We start from the raw sequence: 12,893 nt of genomic DNA, 5'->3' as shown, positions 1-12,893 counted from the left end.
ATACCTGCTGATGCCACCGCAAGACACAGAGCACCAAAGAGCTCACGCCCCAGCCCAGCCTTTTCACTCACTCATTCAACAAAGGCCATCAGCTACCGACCCTGCCCCAGGCCCCATGCCAGCCTCCCGGCCACTGCATCCATCTGCCAGGGCACCAGGCGGGAGCCTCCCCGTTGAGGTCAGATCACCCAGACCGCAGGCCTCAGCTCGGCTGCCTGTGGGGGCCGTAAGGGATCAAGCCTCTCTGAGCCTCATTTTCTCAACCATAAAAGAGACGAAGTCTTGTACCCCAGGTTATTTGGGGGACGAAATAAGATCATTTATGGAAACCCTACAACATCAGTGTTCAATTTCAGCTGCTGACTGCTGTTATTAGTCCCACCTCCTTGGAATGCTGCCCCCCATACCAGAAACCAAAACAAACAGCTGGCTCTTCGGCCTCAACCCCCCCCTCAGATTAACCACGGCTGCCCGGAGGGCGCCCTCCCCTCCTCCGGGGACGGGGACGCTGGTGGCAGGAAGGCCAAGCTCTCCTTGGAGGCCCGTTTCCTCTCTTCCAGGGCTGCTCTCTGCCGCTCGGACTGGGTCATTGCTATTGCTGCATCTCCAAGCGGCCGATTCTTTCCTCTGTTCCCTCCATTCTCCCACTGACTCATCCGTGACATTTTTATTCCAGTTACTGTGTTTCCAGTTCTTATGTAAAGCGTCCCATCTCCCAGCGCTCTGGCCGGGCAGGGGCAGCTGGCTTTGCTGTCTGCACCTTTGGCAGTCCTGGTTGCCGACCTCTCCAGCTCCGCGTCTGGGACAAGAGGAAACAGCAAAGGCCGAGAACTCATCACGCGTTGCTCCTTGGGTCCCGAGGTCCCCAGCCTCCACCCTTCTGAGTCTTCTATGTTTGTTTTATAAACAATATCCAGGGTTTTAGTTGTACTTAGCAAAAGAAATGGGAAAAACTGAGTCTACTCCATCTTCCTGGAAACAGAAGTCTTAGCTGTTCTTTAAAGTCACTCACTCAGCAAGTAATGGGCACCGCGGAGGTGCTGGGCGCCTCAGCAGACGGCACCCGAAGCGGCGCAGTTTAGGAACAACAGGTGTCCAGCGCTGCTCCTGGCTCACAGGTGACACTCAGCACGTGCAGAACTAAACCAGGTGAGGAAGGGCGTTGAAGGCATCTGATTCAGGTCACTAAACCCCCTCTGCCCAAGGAAGGCAGGACTGCAGCACAAGGGTATTACTTCCAAGTTGCAAAGTCACCAACTATCACCAATGTGGCCCACAGGGGGCGGGGGGGGAGGCTGAAGGAGAAGATCACTCTGGTGCCCACCCTCCCAGGCCCACCTGCCACCAAAGCTCCCCGTGTGGATCCAGTTCTGTTCCAGCGAGGCCTGCACACCCAGAGGTCAGGAAGAGCCCCTGGCAAGGTTGCCGGGCGCTGTCTCTATTGCCCAGAGAAAAAGAACCCCCGCCACACACACACCTAACATCCACTGCAGGTGAACTACATCCCGTGATGGCATCAACGCGCTCCATTTATCCCACAAACACTTAGCAAGTCCCTCTGTCTGCAGTCTGCCTTTTCTTCTTCTGAACAGTGGTACTGGGACTTCCCCGGCGGTCCAGTGGTTAAGACTCCACGCTTCCACTGCAGGGGGGAACGGGTTCGATATCTGGTCAGGGAACTAAGATCCTGCGTGCCGTGCGGTGCAGCCAAAGAAAACCCCCAAACAACCAAAAACACAGTGGTATTAACAGGCAGAGGATACAGCCACCAGCTGACCCCTGAGCCGAAGGTTACCTTTACCAAGAAGACGGGCTTCCAGGGGATACGGCCCTGTACTCACAAAGTTTGGTCTCTACGCTTTGCATTCTTTTTATTTATAAAATTTCTTATGCAAAGGTATTACCATGCATAACGTATTCAATTATGCAGTGTAAGATGTAGCCTTAACGGAGAAAACTCAAGTCAACCACATAGACCCTTCAGGAAATACTAAAAAAAAAAAAAAAAAAAAAAAAAGACTATGTCACTGAGTTCCAAGCGTGTCTGAATGCGCACGCCTCTCACAGTCCACAGGGACACAATATAAATATATAAACTAGCGCGCATCTCACTTCCCGCTGTCTTCTTGCACAGTCTGCCTGGAGCTGACACCCTTCTCATCCTCAGTGGCAGGGCCTGCATTAGCATGTAAATAGCTGGCAGATACAGGAAATGAAAGCAGGAAGAGCCCTTTAATTAACTTTAATCCTCTGAAAATCCAGGCAGCCGTCTGCTCTGACAGTTCTCCCAGGTCCTCCTCAGAAGGCGGTCCCGCCAGAGGGCCAGTCTGGGAAAGGGACACTTGGGTACCTGGCCCACAAACGGCTGTGCCACGACTGTCACCTGCAATCTGGGGACGGTCCGTGGAGCGAAGCCTGGGCGGACACACAGGGCCCTGCCAGCTGGGGACGGGTTGGGGGGGGGGCGCTGGTTGGGCTCCCATCCCCAGTCCCAGCCGACCCTGGCGACAACCCTGCAGGTCTCCCTGCCTTTTCCTTAAAGGGCGGGGTGGGCCAGGGTGGGCCGGGGTGGGGGGTGTGGGGGGTGGTGGTGGGGATCAGCACTGCCCCAGGCCTCCTGCCAGGCCCCAGGGAGCTCTGGGGTGGGCACATCTGACTCATTCCTGCTTTGAACCAGTGAGGAAAAGGCCAAGGGGGACCTGTCACTGGAAGACACCGCACACCTCCTTCTGCAGCTGGCGGCTGGTGGCTTTGGGGCCGAGCAAGGGCTTGGGCACAGCCGGGTGGCCAGCACACCTCTCTGAGAGCGCGGGCCCACGGGGCAGTCGCTGCCCACAGTCTGGCAGGGGGTGGAAGGAGGATATGTCCAAAGCCAGACAGATGGGCCGAACAGTGGGGACAGGCCCGAAGTGACACAAACCGCAGCATCGCGGCAGTGCTCACAGAGCAGGGACCGCGACCACAGGCACCGTTCCAGGGGTGCCACCACCACCCCGTTTTCTCCAATGGTGAGAGCGAGCCGTAGACCGACTAAGGCCGCGGCCAGGACGCACGAGGCAGTGACCGCGGCACCCATCCGAACGCACACACTCTGGCCCCAGGAACCACGGTCCAGGTTTGGCCCCATGGGGCCAAGGTGGCCAAGAGAAGCCACCTGCGCCTGTGCTGGAAGGAGGGAGAGTGCCACAAACACACTGGAAATGGTATTTTCAAAACACAAGACGAGATCCCAAAAGGGCGCACATACTGAGGTGTTAGTCCCAAAGATCGTGAATACGGTGCAGCAGCAGAGACGGCCTGGAGGTCCCAGGCACAGGCCAACCCACCAGGCGACTTGGACAAGGTTCTTCTCAGCTCCCGGCTGCAACGGTCCTGCCTGTGCTGCGGCGGGAGGCCACCTCCCCCCGCCCCGCTCAAGCTCACTGGACTCCCTCAGAATGAAAAGGGGCGAGGCAGGCACGAAGTCGCCTGCTCCAGTGAAACGGGAGGACACGTGGAAAGGAGGCCGCCACGCCCGTCTCCGTGTAAAGGGCAGGCACGGCGCTGAGAGGGGATGAGAAAAGCAGGGCGGGCGCCGCGCTGGGCCTGCACTTGCCGAGGGGAGGCACGCACCCCAGGCCGCGCGGCTGGCAGCCAAAACTGGAACTCAAGGCCTCTGACTGCGCCCGCGCATCAAGGTCTCCCGCGCAGAGGAGCGTAAGCAGGGGCCACACCGCCCCTCCGCAGCCCCCGCCCTCTGCGCAGCTGGCCGGGCATGGAGCTCGGTCCCGAGGCTGGATCTGGGAGGGACAGGCCCTGTCTGCCCACCCGCAGGCCACGGAGTCAAGGTTGCAGGCGGCCCCCGCAGAGCGCAGTGTTCCCGATGGGCGGTGCCATGAGACGGCTCTGTGGCCCAGTCGCTCCACGCTCCCCAGGAAAGCCCCACGGAAGCCAGGTTCACAGCCCTCCGCCACCAACGCTCTCCTCGTATGTGCATCTCACGAGCAGCCCAGAGCTGTGCGTTCGGAGCGCAGCTCCTTCAGGGGCTCTCAGGTGGCTCAGCGAGGCCGGCTTTCCGGGAATAAATCATGCTTCTGTAACTAGCAACGTTTCTTTAACCGGAGGTTAATAAAGGTCACCGGCGAAGGCTAACCAGCGGGTCTGATCTTAGAGACGTTCATAAAGCTGTGGAGAAGGTCCTTTAGGGCAGCTTCTTATCAGAGCCCCGGGGAAGCCCAGAGAAGAGCCCGGCACTGACCGGGATGTGCAGGCCCAGGGCAGAGGTGAGGTCTAGCGGAATCCCTCGGGGGATGCGGAGGGAGAGGGGGAGGGAAGGGGCTCCATCCCCAGCCACACGCCACTCAGAGGCCGTCCCGTCCTGGGCCTCACGCTCTCAGCTCGGGGAGCATGTGACGGACACAGAGCAGTGAGTGCACACGCTGCTCTGGGAGTCCCCAGAGGAGGCCAAACCAGCGCCCGCCCCTCACCCCAAGCACGTAGTCCTCAGAGCCTCCCCAGCGGCACAGGGAGGGGCTGGGAGCCGGCAGGCTTCTCTCCCTCCAGCCGGGCCCCCAGCCCTGGCTGTTCGCCACGCCAGGCCCCCGCCCTAGAATCGGGGTCTCTGAACACCGCCGGGGGGTGCAGGGACAGGCCGCGTCCCCGGAAATCCCCGCCTGCCGACCCCTCCCGACCGGAGGCTGGCTCCCGCCTCCTCACCGCGTTTACCTGCTGGTCCCAGCTGCACAGCCCCACCTGGCCAGCACCCTCCCACCCCACCCCCCAGCGGCCTCTGCAAACCCAGGGCCCGCCTCCTGCTCTTCCTCAGAGGCGCCGCGCCCGCCCTCAGCGGGACGCTGGAGGACGCTAAGGAGGGAAACCTTGAAACACAGCGAAGCTTGCTTGAAACTCCTAGCCCAGAAGAAGTCAACGAACCTGGGAAGGGGCAAGGCCAGCAACAGCCCAATTCCCTCACGCTTTGCAGAAAGCAGGCCTTGAACACGGAGAGCGCCCCACACAGGCTGGAGGACCGCCTGCCAGAGCTGACAGCCCCTCATGGGCCTCCACCTTCAACGCCTGCCTTGCGCTTGGCTCTGACCCGATACGGAATGTTGTCTCGGTCAGCTAAGGAACAGGTATCAGTCACCCGCAACCGAGGAGCCGACATCCAGCCCCAGGTCGGAGAAGGCGGGACCCCTCTGGACCCCACTGTCACCCCCAAACCCCACAAGTGCACAGATGACAGGGCAGGACTGGCCCGGTGCTGCCTGGGAAGCCAGGTATCTACTGGGCACAAGGCATCGACGCCCGCGCTACCCAACGCTACCCCCGTGCACCCACTTTACGGCTGGAGACCGGGAGCCTCAGCCACGCTGGGGAGTGGGCCGCCGGGGAGAAGGTCCACGATCCACCACAGACCCTCAAGGGCACCCGCCGGGCTTCTCTTACCGCGCCCCAGCCTGCCGCCAACCCCCCTTCCCAAGCCCCAGGTCCCGCAAGTGAACGTTATTGCCACCTGTCCCCATTCTCCAGACACAGCGCAGTGCTGGAAATGACCGACAGCAAAGCAAGCACCACAATTCTGGAAAGGGACCCAAGGATGAGTCCCGCTCCGCCACAGCCGCGGCACCCAGTACAGGGCACACACCCACTTGTTCCAGTCGCCCTGAACCGTGCTGTCTACCCGCGGCCGCGAGGAACCCCACGGAGCTAATTCTGGAAGAATGTCCTCCCCTCCTCCTCGGCGTTTTATGAGGGGCAGTCTGGGCCTTTATGGGCAAAATTAACCAGAAGAACATTGGCTCCAAAGCGCACTCCCTGCATTTGACTGTTTTCCGTTGGATGATGGATGTTATCTAATACCTTCCAGGCTGAGCACACCCTGGGTCTGTAAATACAGATCCCATTTCGTGGCTGTTTAATAACCATCACAGTGGCCAGGGCTGGTCCTCGTCTGCTGGGCCTCGTGGTCCAGGAGGTCTCGAGGGAAGAGTAGCCTAACTGCGCTAAACAACCAGCTTTCCAGAATGAAAACACACACACTCACATGCGCACTCGCACCCACGCAGCACTCATGCAGACCCGTGTCCACGCCCACGCACCCACACATGCAGACAGGCACATGCTCCCAGACGCCCCGACCAGACATGAGGGGACGGTGACAGGACGGAGGGTGGGCTCAGGGCAGAGTCAGACACGCCTGCCTGGCCTCGACCTGCCCTCCTGGGCACACTCCCCAACCTTCCCCAGCTAGGACTCCTCTTCCGTAAGGAGGGAGTCTGCAGACCCCAGCTTGCAGCATTTTCACCGCGACTTTTAAACAGGATTCTTAGAAAACGTTAATGAAGATAAGGTAATTTGAGGATGACTTACGGAAGGCCTGCTTGTCCCAGGCCCCACACCAGGTAAGGACAACCGTTTACTGGGAAACAAACGTGACGGATGAGGACAGATGCCGGTCCTGCACAGCCAGCGGTGGGCGGGTGGGCCGGCTCTGCTGTGTGTCCCGGAGGTGCAGGCGTTCCAACACTGGGAGGGGCTGGGAGGGGCCGGCCTGCAGGAGGCAGACCCTGGCTGGAGAAGCGGCTGAGCACGGTGGGTGTGGGTCGGAAGCGTCCCGGACCACCGTTGGCGCCGGGCCCACCTGCACCACCCCTGCCCCCTCCCAGGCAGCCCGCCCCGCTGCCCCCTTCCGGTGCCCACCCCACCTACAGCCACACGCACCTCCCAGTCTAGGCCAGGCCTAGTGCTGTGTTCACTGTGGTCTCTATTTCTCAATCACTGGACACGTGTGAAACTGTGCTACCATTTTCATCGTGTTCTTCCCTCCTTTGTACCGTCACCGATGAAGTTTTTGAGCAATTTTGTGTAGCAGGGTAAGTTTTAGGAACACACGTGTCACGTTATAGCAGAATCGACTGTAAATGTTTGTTCACCTACCACATTTTTGTGAATATTAGTTTATACTTAAAAAATACTTTCAAAGTATCAGCTCCCAGAGTCAATCTCTGGGTCGGTTCTGTAGGGCGGCTGGGGGAGGGCACAGCAGGCTCCTTCCCCAGGACAGGAAGAGAAGGTTGAGAGAGGTGAGGGGTCTGGATGCGAGAGACAAAGGTACAGAGCGACAGAGTTTAGGCTCCAACTGTTTTCTGAGTTGCAGTCCCAGGCTCTTTTTTCCCCCCAGAACAGAGAATCTAGAGCGAGTCTGCCCCAAGAATGCCACCTCCCCAGACCAGGTGCACAGGGAGGGCCACGCTGGCCTTTGGATACCAAGACACCTAGGGCAGCTACAGGTCCCTCAAGAAAAGAGGTGGAGAAAAACAGGCATCCGGGGAGGAAGAGGAGAGGGGAGCAGCCCAGGGGGGCCATGGGCTCCTGAGGAAGAACAGCTGCCCTGCACCCCGGCACAGGAAGTCAGGCCAGACGGGGGGTACCGGGCACTGCCCAGCGTGGGTGGCGGGGACACGTCAACCACACGAGTCGCACCCCCAACACTGAACACCCCCTGTGCTGTCACCTCCGAGGCCGCTACAGCTCCCGGCTGAGCTGAGCAGCCAGGAACCATCCCCACGTCAGGGGTGAACCTCAGGGAGAGCTGGGGGAGGCCTGGCTTCCTGGCCGATAGAGGCAGCCTGGGGTGGGGGGACGATGGAGCCAGTGATGGGGAAGGCCCAGGGCCCCAGACTGAAGATGTGGGACCTGCCCCCAGGGTGTGAGTGCGGGGTCCCTCCAGGATCCCTAATCTGGGCAGTGAAACCAAGGACAGGGCAACAGGGGTGGAGGTCAGGCCCGCCAGGCCATGCCTCCCCAGGCCAAGGGCAGACAGGCCTGAGCCAGAACAGCCAGGAGAGGCCGTGGCACCTCTAACACTGAAATAATCACCAGGAGTGGCCTGGAGACAATTCAAACGCCACCAGCAAGACGCTGTGGCTATTTTTAGCAGCAACACTCAAGAGGCTGCCTGGCGGGGAACCATGTCTTTGAGCGTGACCATCAATTTTCACCTGCAGCCAACTTCCTTTCCTCTCAGGATGAAGGTTATTCAAAGATTTGGATTTCTTCGAAATTGAGTTAAAAAGAGAAGAGTTCTCCACGACCACAAGGGGGATTTAAAGTGTACAGAAGGACACTCGCGGCCAATGCAGCCTCGTCCTCCCAGGGCTCCCAGACCCTCCCGGCTCGGCAGGGGGCCCCAGGCCTGCGCGCAGGCGTCCTTAGTGGGTAGAGGCCCCTCCCCGGGCCGGGCAGGCCTCCATCTCCCGCACAGTCAGAGCTGCGCTTGGACACGGCCCCTCTTCTCTAGTTCAGGCACCCCGGGATTCTCCACTACTAACCCCACTGCTGCGGGCCTTGGCTGTGGGAGCCCAGGAGTTGGAGGGTGAGCACGGCCTGGTCACCAGTGAGGAGAGGGAGGTGCCCGGCTCAGTGAGAGTAAATGAGACAGAATACTTTAATGCAGTATTTTAGAAACTCAAAGTTCACGCAAAAAAGCCCCATGAACAAATGTCAAAACTGCAAATGACAGGACCTGGCCAGCGCTTGCCAGCCCACCTTTTCAGGCCTGCCCGAGGTCCCATCCCGTGGGCACCCACCCGTCCCGAGGGACTTCCCGGAGCCACGAGCAAGAGAACGGGCACAGGGCCTCACAAGCGCACGTTGCTGAAGGCGACCTTCTTCGGGGGGGCCCCAAGGGTTGCTGGGCTTTACACGCTGACACGGACGCATCTAGGGAGTAAAGGTGAGGGTGGGGAACCCTCGGATCCTGCCTCCCCGACCCCGGCCAATGCCACGTGAGCCCCGTGGGAGTCGGAGCCCCACAGGCCGTGCCCCGCGCTCCATGGGAGGGCTGACCTCGGAGGGAAGCGCCCGAAACACAGGAGCGGGGATGGGGGTGGTGCCCGGGGGCTCCACCGCCCGCGCCCCCACCCTGTGAGCAGCCCGAGCAGATGGCCAGGGCCACGCTCCCCTCCACCAGCCGGGAGCGCCCCCAAATGTGACCGCGGGGAGCCCGCAACCCACGAGGTGTGCAGGGCAACTCAGGGGTGCGGGGAAGTAGTGGAAATCCTACTTGCACTAATTTTTATAAGTAATCTTATTTTTTAATTTAAAAATGAATGTACTCATACTTAATTACTGAACACGTCATCACCGACCACGGGTCACACACATGCTTTTTAACACAGACTTGGCGTGCTGAGTGCAACGGTTTTACAAAGGCCGCAAGCAAGCCAGGAGGGGACAGCGGGAGGAGCCCCTGGGGGAGGATGGGGTGCCCTCTGGAGTGCGTGGAGGAACCACACTCAGGGCGCCCGGGGGCAAAGCAGGTGGGAAGCTGCCTGAGGCACCGAGACCCGCTGTCTCCAAGGCTCCCGGTGCGTCCCGGCACCAGCGCCTCCACGCTCACCTCCTGCCTCTGCTTCTAAGCTTCATTGTTGGGGGAGGAATTAGCACCGTTTCCCAACTTGCTAATTTTAAGGCACAGCATCAAACAGACACATCTGTATCCGCGATCTCACCGCGAGCGTTGGACGGTCCCGCCCACCCACTTGATGGCAGCCAGAAGTGGTGGGCGGGCCACCCGTTCGGAGGCGGGTGGGTAGTGACAGAGCGCCGCCCTCGCGGGCGCCGGAGGCAGCAGGAGTGCTGCTCCTCGTCCACAGCGGGCTCCAGGCAAGTCGCCCTCTCTGGGCCTCGGTCTCCTCGCCCGTCACACGAGGGACTCAACACTGAGCCGAGATTCCGTGCGCCAAGCGCCTGCTACCTGTCCGCTGTCGGTGAGCCCCGGAGAAGAGGCCCGCCCTCCCGGGGGGGCCAGAGACACCCAGAGGCCCTCTGCGGCGGCGGGAGACCAGAGCACCCGCACAGCACATGCAGCGGGGCGCGGGAGCAGGTGCTGGGACAGCAACGTTTTCTAGCCCCAGGGCACGAACAGGCCAGGAGGCCGGTGACAGAAGCTGGGTGTGACCTGAACGTCCTTTTTAAGGACATCCTTACTCAGATGGAAGCCGCTACCATGAAATGGGGACACAGGTCATCACTCCTGCAGAAGACGACAGGAGGGAGAGTGCTGCACTCGAGCTGTGTCTCCAAGGCCAGGGCCCGGGGGACACTTACCTCAGCGCCACCAGCCAGGCAGCGTTCACGGAGCAGAGCGCACTGGGTTCGGATCACACACGCCGCACCAGGACTGCCGCAGGGGAGCCATGCGGGCCCAGGCTTGCGGTGCTCTGAGAGGACCCACACCGCCTCCGCGGCACAGCCCCAAGGCTTCGGGGCCCAGGAAGCCGAGGCACGCACGGGCGGGGCCGGGAGCTGTGCTCCCGCTGAGAGGGCACAGAAGTTAGTTAGTACAGGCGGAGATGGGTTACCTGAATCCAGCAGGATGCAGCCTCCAAACGGAGGGCCAGGAGAGGAAGGCTCCGGGCGGCAGGAGCCCGCAGGCAGGGCTGAGTGGCGGAGGACAGGCAGGGCTGAGTGGCGGAGGGCACTCGGCTGCCCCTCCCGCCCCATCCAGCCCCTCCTCAGCAGCCAGAGGCAGCCCGCGCGCACCTCTCTCCCGCAGAACCACAAGCCCTATCTCAATAAACACCTTCAAACTGGAGAGGGATGGAAGGCATTTTGCTTTGATTTCATTATATTTCCTAAAATTGCTTTCTCTCTGGAATTTCTTTCTGCCACGAGCCAGTCCAGCTGCCCCCTTGGTGGGATAATGTGATAATACTGGTGACAAGATTGCGTTTCTAATAACTTCGCATGTGGCATTTCCTGCAACAAAACAGGAGGGCTTTTTTACTTAAATGGATATAATAGAAATGTCAGCCTGGAAAGGTAACCTGAAAGGACAAGAATGTTAATGTATGGAATCAAATTCTGAAGCCGAGAGGGCTCTGCTCATCTGCAGGAGGCGGAGGTGCCGGGCCGAGCAGACAGGCCGGCTGGCATCTCACTACCCGTCCTCTAGGCTTTTCTCGAGGGTCAGGAAAAGTGGAGGGAGGCGCTCTGAGAAAAAATCAGAGGCTGAGCCTGAACCTGAGTTTACAGAATGCAAATACCACTGCCCCTGCGCCCTACCGACAGGCGGAGAGCGTGATCCCGGCCAGGAGGGCAGGCGCCGGGCAGCAGGAGGCGGACAGCCCTCAGGTGGCTGGGCTCCGAGGAGAAGCTCTCGGAAGAGAAGGCCAGCCCCACTGGACAGACTGCTGCCTGGGAGCAGAGCGGCATTCAGACACCCAGGCAGGACGGCAGAACCCCACTCCCGAGACTCCCGCTAACTGGGAGCAGGGAAACGGGGCACAGGACAGGGGAGGAGGGTCCGAAGGAGCCCCCCCCTTCAGGAGCCACCCACCGAGGCCGCCAGCACATGGAAGGCTCGGAATGAGCATTTGTGAAAACCAGCAACTAGACGAGCAAAGGAACACACCAGAGTGCACGTCCCCCTGGGAGGTGGACAGAAGCCGAGGGGCCAGGGCTGCAGCCATCCAGGAGGGCAGCATGTGAGCAAGGGCCGGGCCAGGTGTGGGCACGTAGGAGGCTCAGGCCTGCGGGTATCCTACAGACCTACCAGGAGACTGCTGATCTGCCATCTGTACCAGCCACTTCATGGCTCAAACACATTTTGCCCCCAATGTCTTAGCCGTGGAAAATCCTGGGACTGCTCCGTCCCAGGTCCCCATTACCCCATCTCTGGAATGGACTGGGCTCTGCTATGTGACGCTGTCCACAGACTGGCAGCAAGGCCATCACCCGGGCGCTGGTCAGACAGGCAGGAGCTCAGGGACTGCCCAGAACTAACCCCCAACTCGGCCCCTTCCCGAGATGCCCCGTAATTCATACGCACGCTAACGACTTGTGCCCTCAAGATCTTTCAGGGCTCCTCCCGAAAGGCCAGCGTAGGGTCCCAGCGGGACTGGAGCCTGGGTCAGCCACTCTGCAGGCGATGTAACCACTCTCGCGGGGATGGTGGGGAGACGATGACACACACTCAGCCCCTGCCCACACCCCCACGCGTTCCCCAACGTCACCCGTCTGACCACCACTCCTCTTGGCTTACTGAGAAGTCGCCAAGGCCCGGCTGCGAAGCCCGTGACTTCCAAGCCCAGAGCGCCAGGGGACCTGGCGGGAGGTCTCTCAAGTTTGCCTGGAGCCCCCCTTCCCAGAGCAGGCTGGAGGGAGAGGACGGGCCGGCGCCCGGACAGAGACGGGGGAGCGCTGATGGCCGAGGCCCCAGGAGGGACGGCCCACACCTGGTCACGGTCAGGCCTGAGACGTGGCCGCTCAGCCTCGGCTCCAGGGCTTTCCTTCTCAGATGCTGTGGTGCTGGGACTTCCACAGCTGCCTGAACCCACCAGGGCCGGCCGAGATTCCCACGGACGGGAAAGGCTGAGAACCTGCCCGGCCCTGAAGGCGCCAAACCTACACAAGCCAGATGCACGCCGCCCACCTCCGTGGCCCCAACAGGAAGGTTTTCAAACAAACACACGGTCGAGAGACAGTAGCCTCTCACCATCCACGCGTGATGCCAATGTCAACATGCAGAATAAGCCACGCGCGGGGGCTGCTGTCAGGTCACGATGAAAAACAAAAGGGGAAGAATCCAGCACCTGACCCCCTCCACCCCTACCAGCCCCAGCATCCCAGCTGCACTTGGAGCCGCAATGTGCTGAGATGGAAGGGGGCCCATGGTGCCCGTGCTCCCCGCCTCGGTGGGTGGCAAAGACCAAGCCACAGCACACAAAGGATTCCGTTTCTCAGAAGACAGAGCAGGTTCTGAGCTGCTTAAGCGTTTCCTTCCGTGCTACCCAAACCAAGAATTTTCAGCATTAAAAGGAGGCACACGAGAGAAATCCTTCTAATAAGATTAGGAAGCTCGACTCTGAGGAAGGATGCGGGAAGAGGATGAACATGAGTGAGCAAAGGCA

General features: G+C 60.4%; 1 protein-coding gene across 7 annotated transcripts in view; it reads right to left on the bottom strand.

The window, feature by feature from the left end:
- The window catches only part of MAD1L1 (mitotic arrest deficient 1 like 1), a 312,047-nt gene that overhangs the window by 146,936 nt on the left and 152,218 nt on the right, over nucleotides 1-12,893 (bottom strand). The window lies entirely within an intron of this gene.

The sequence above is a fragment of the Lagenorhynchus albirostris genome, chromosome 15, assembly GCF_949774975.1.
Source record: "Lagenorhynchus albirostris chromosome 15, mLagAlb1.1, whole genome shotgun sequence".
Lineage (NCBI taxonomy): Eukaryota > Metazoa > Chordata > Mammalia > Artiodactyla > Delphinidae > Lagenorhynchus > Lagenorhynchus albirostris.
Note: the sequence above shows the minus strand (reverse complement) of the source record. Positions and strands in the feature narration are given on the sequence as shown.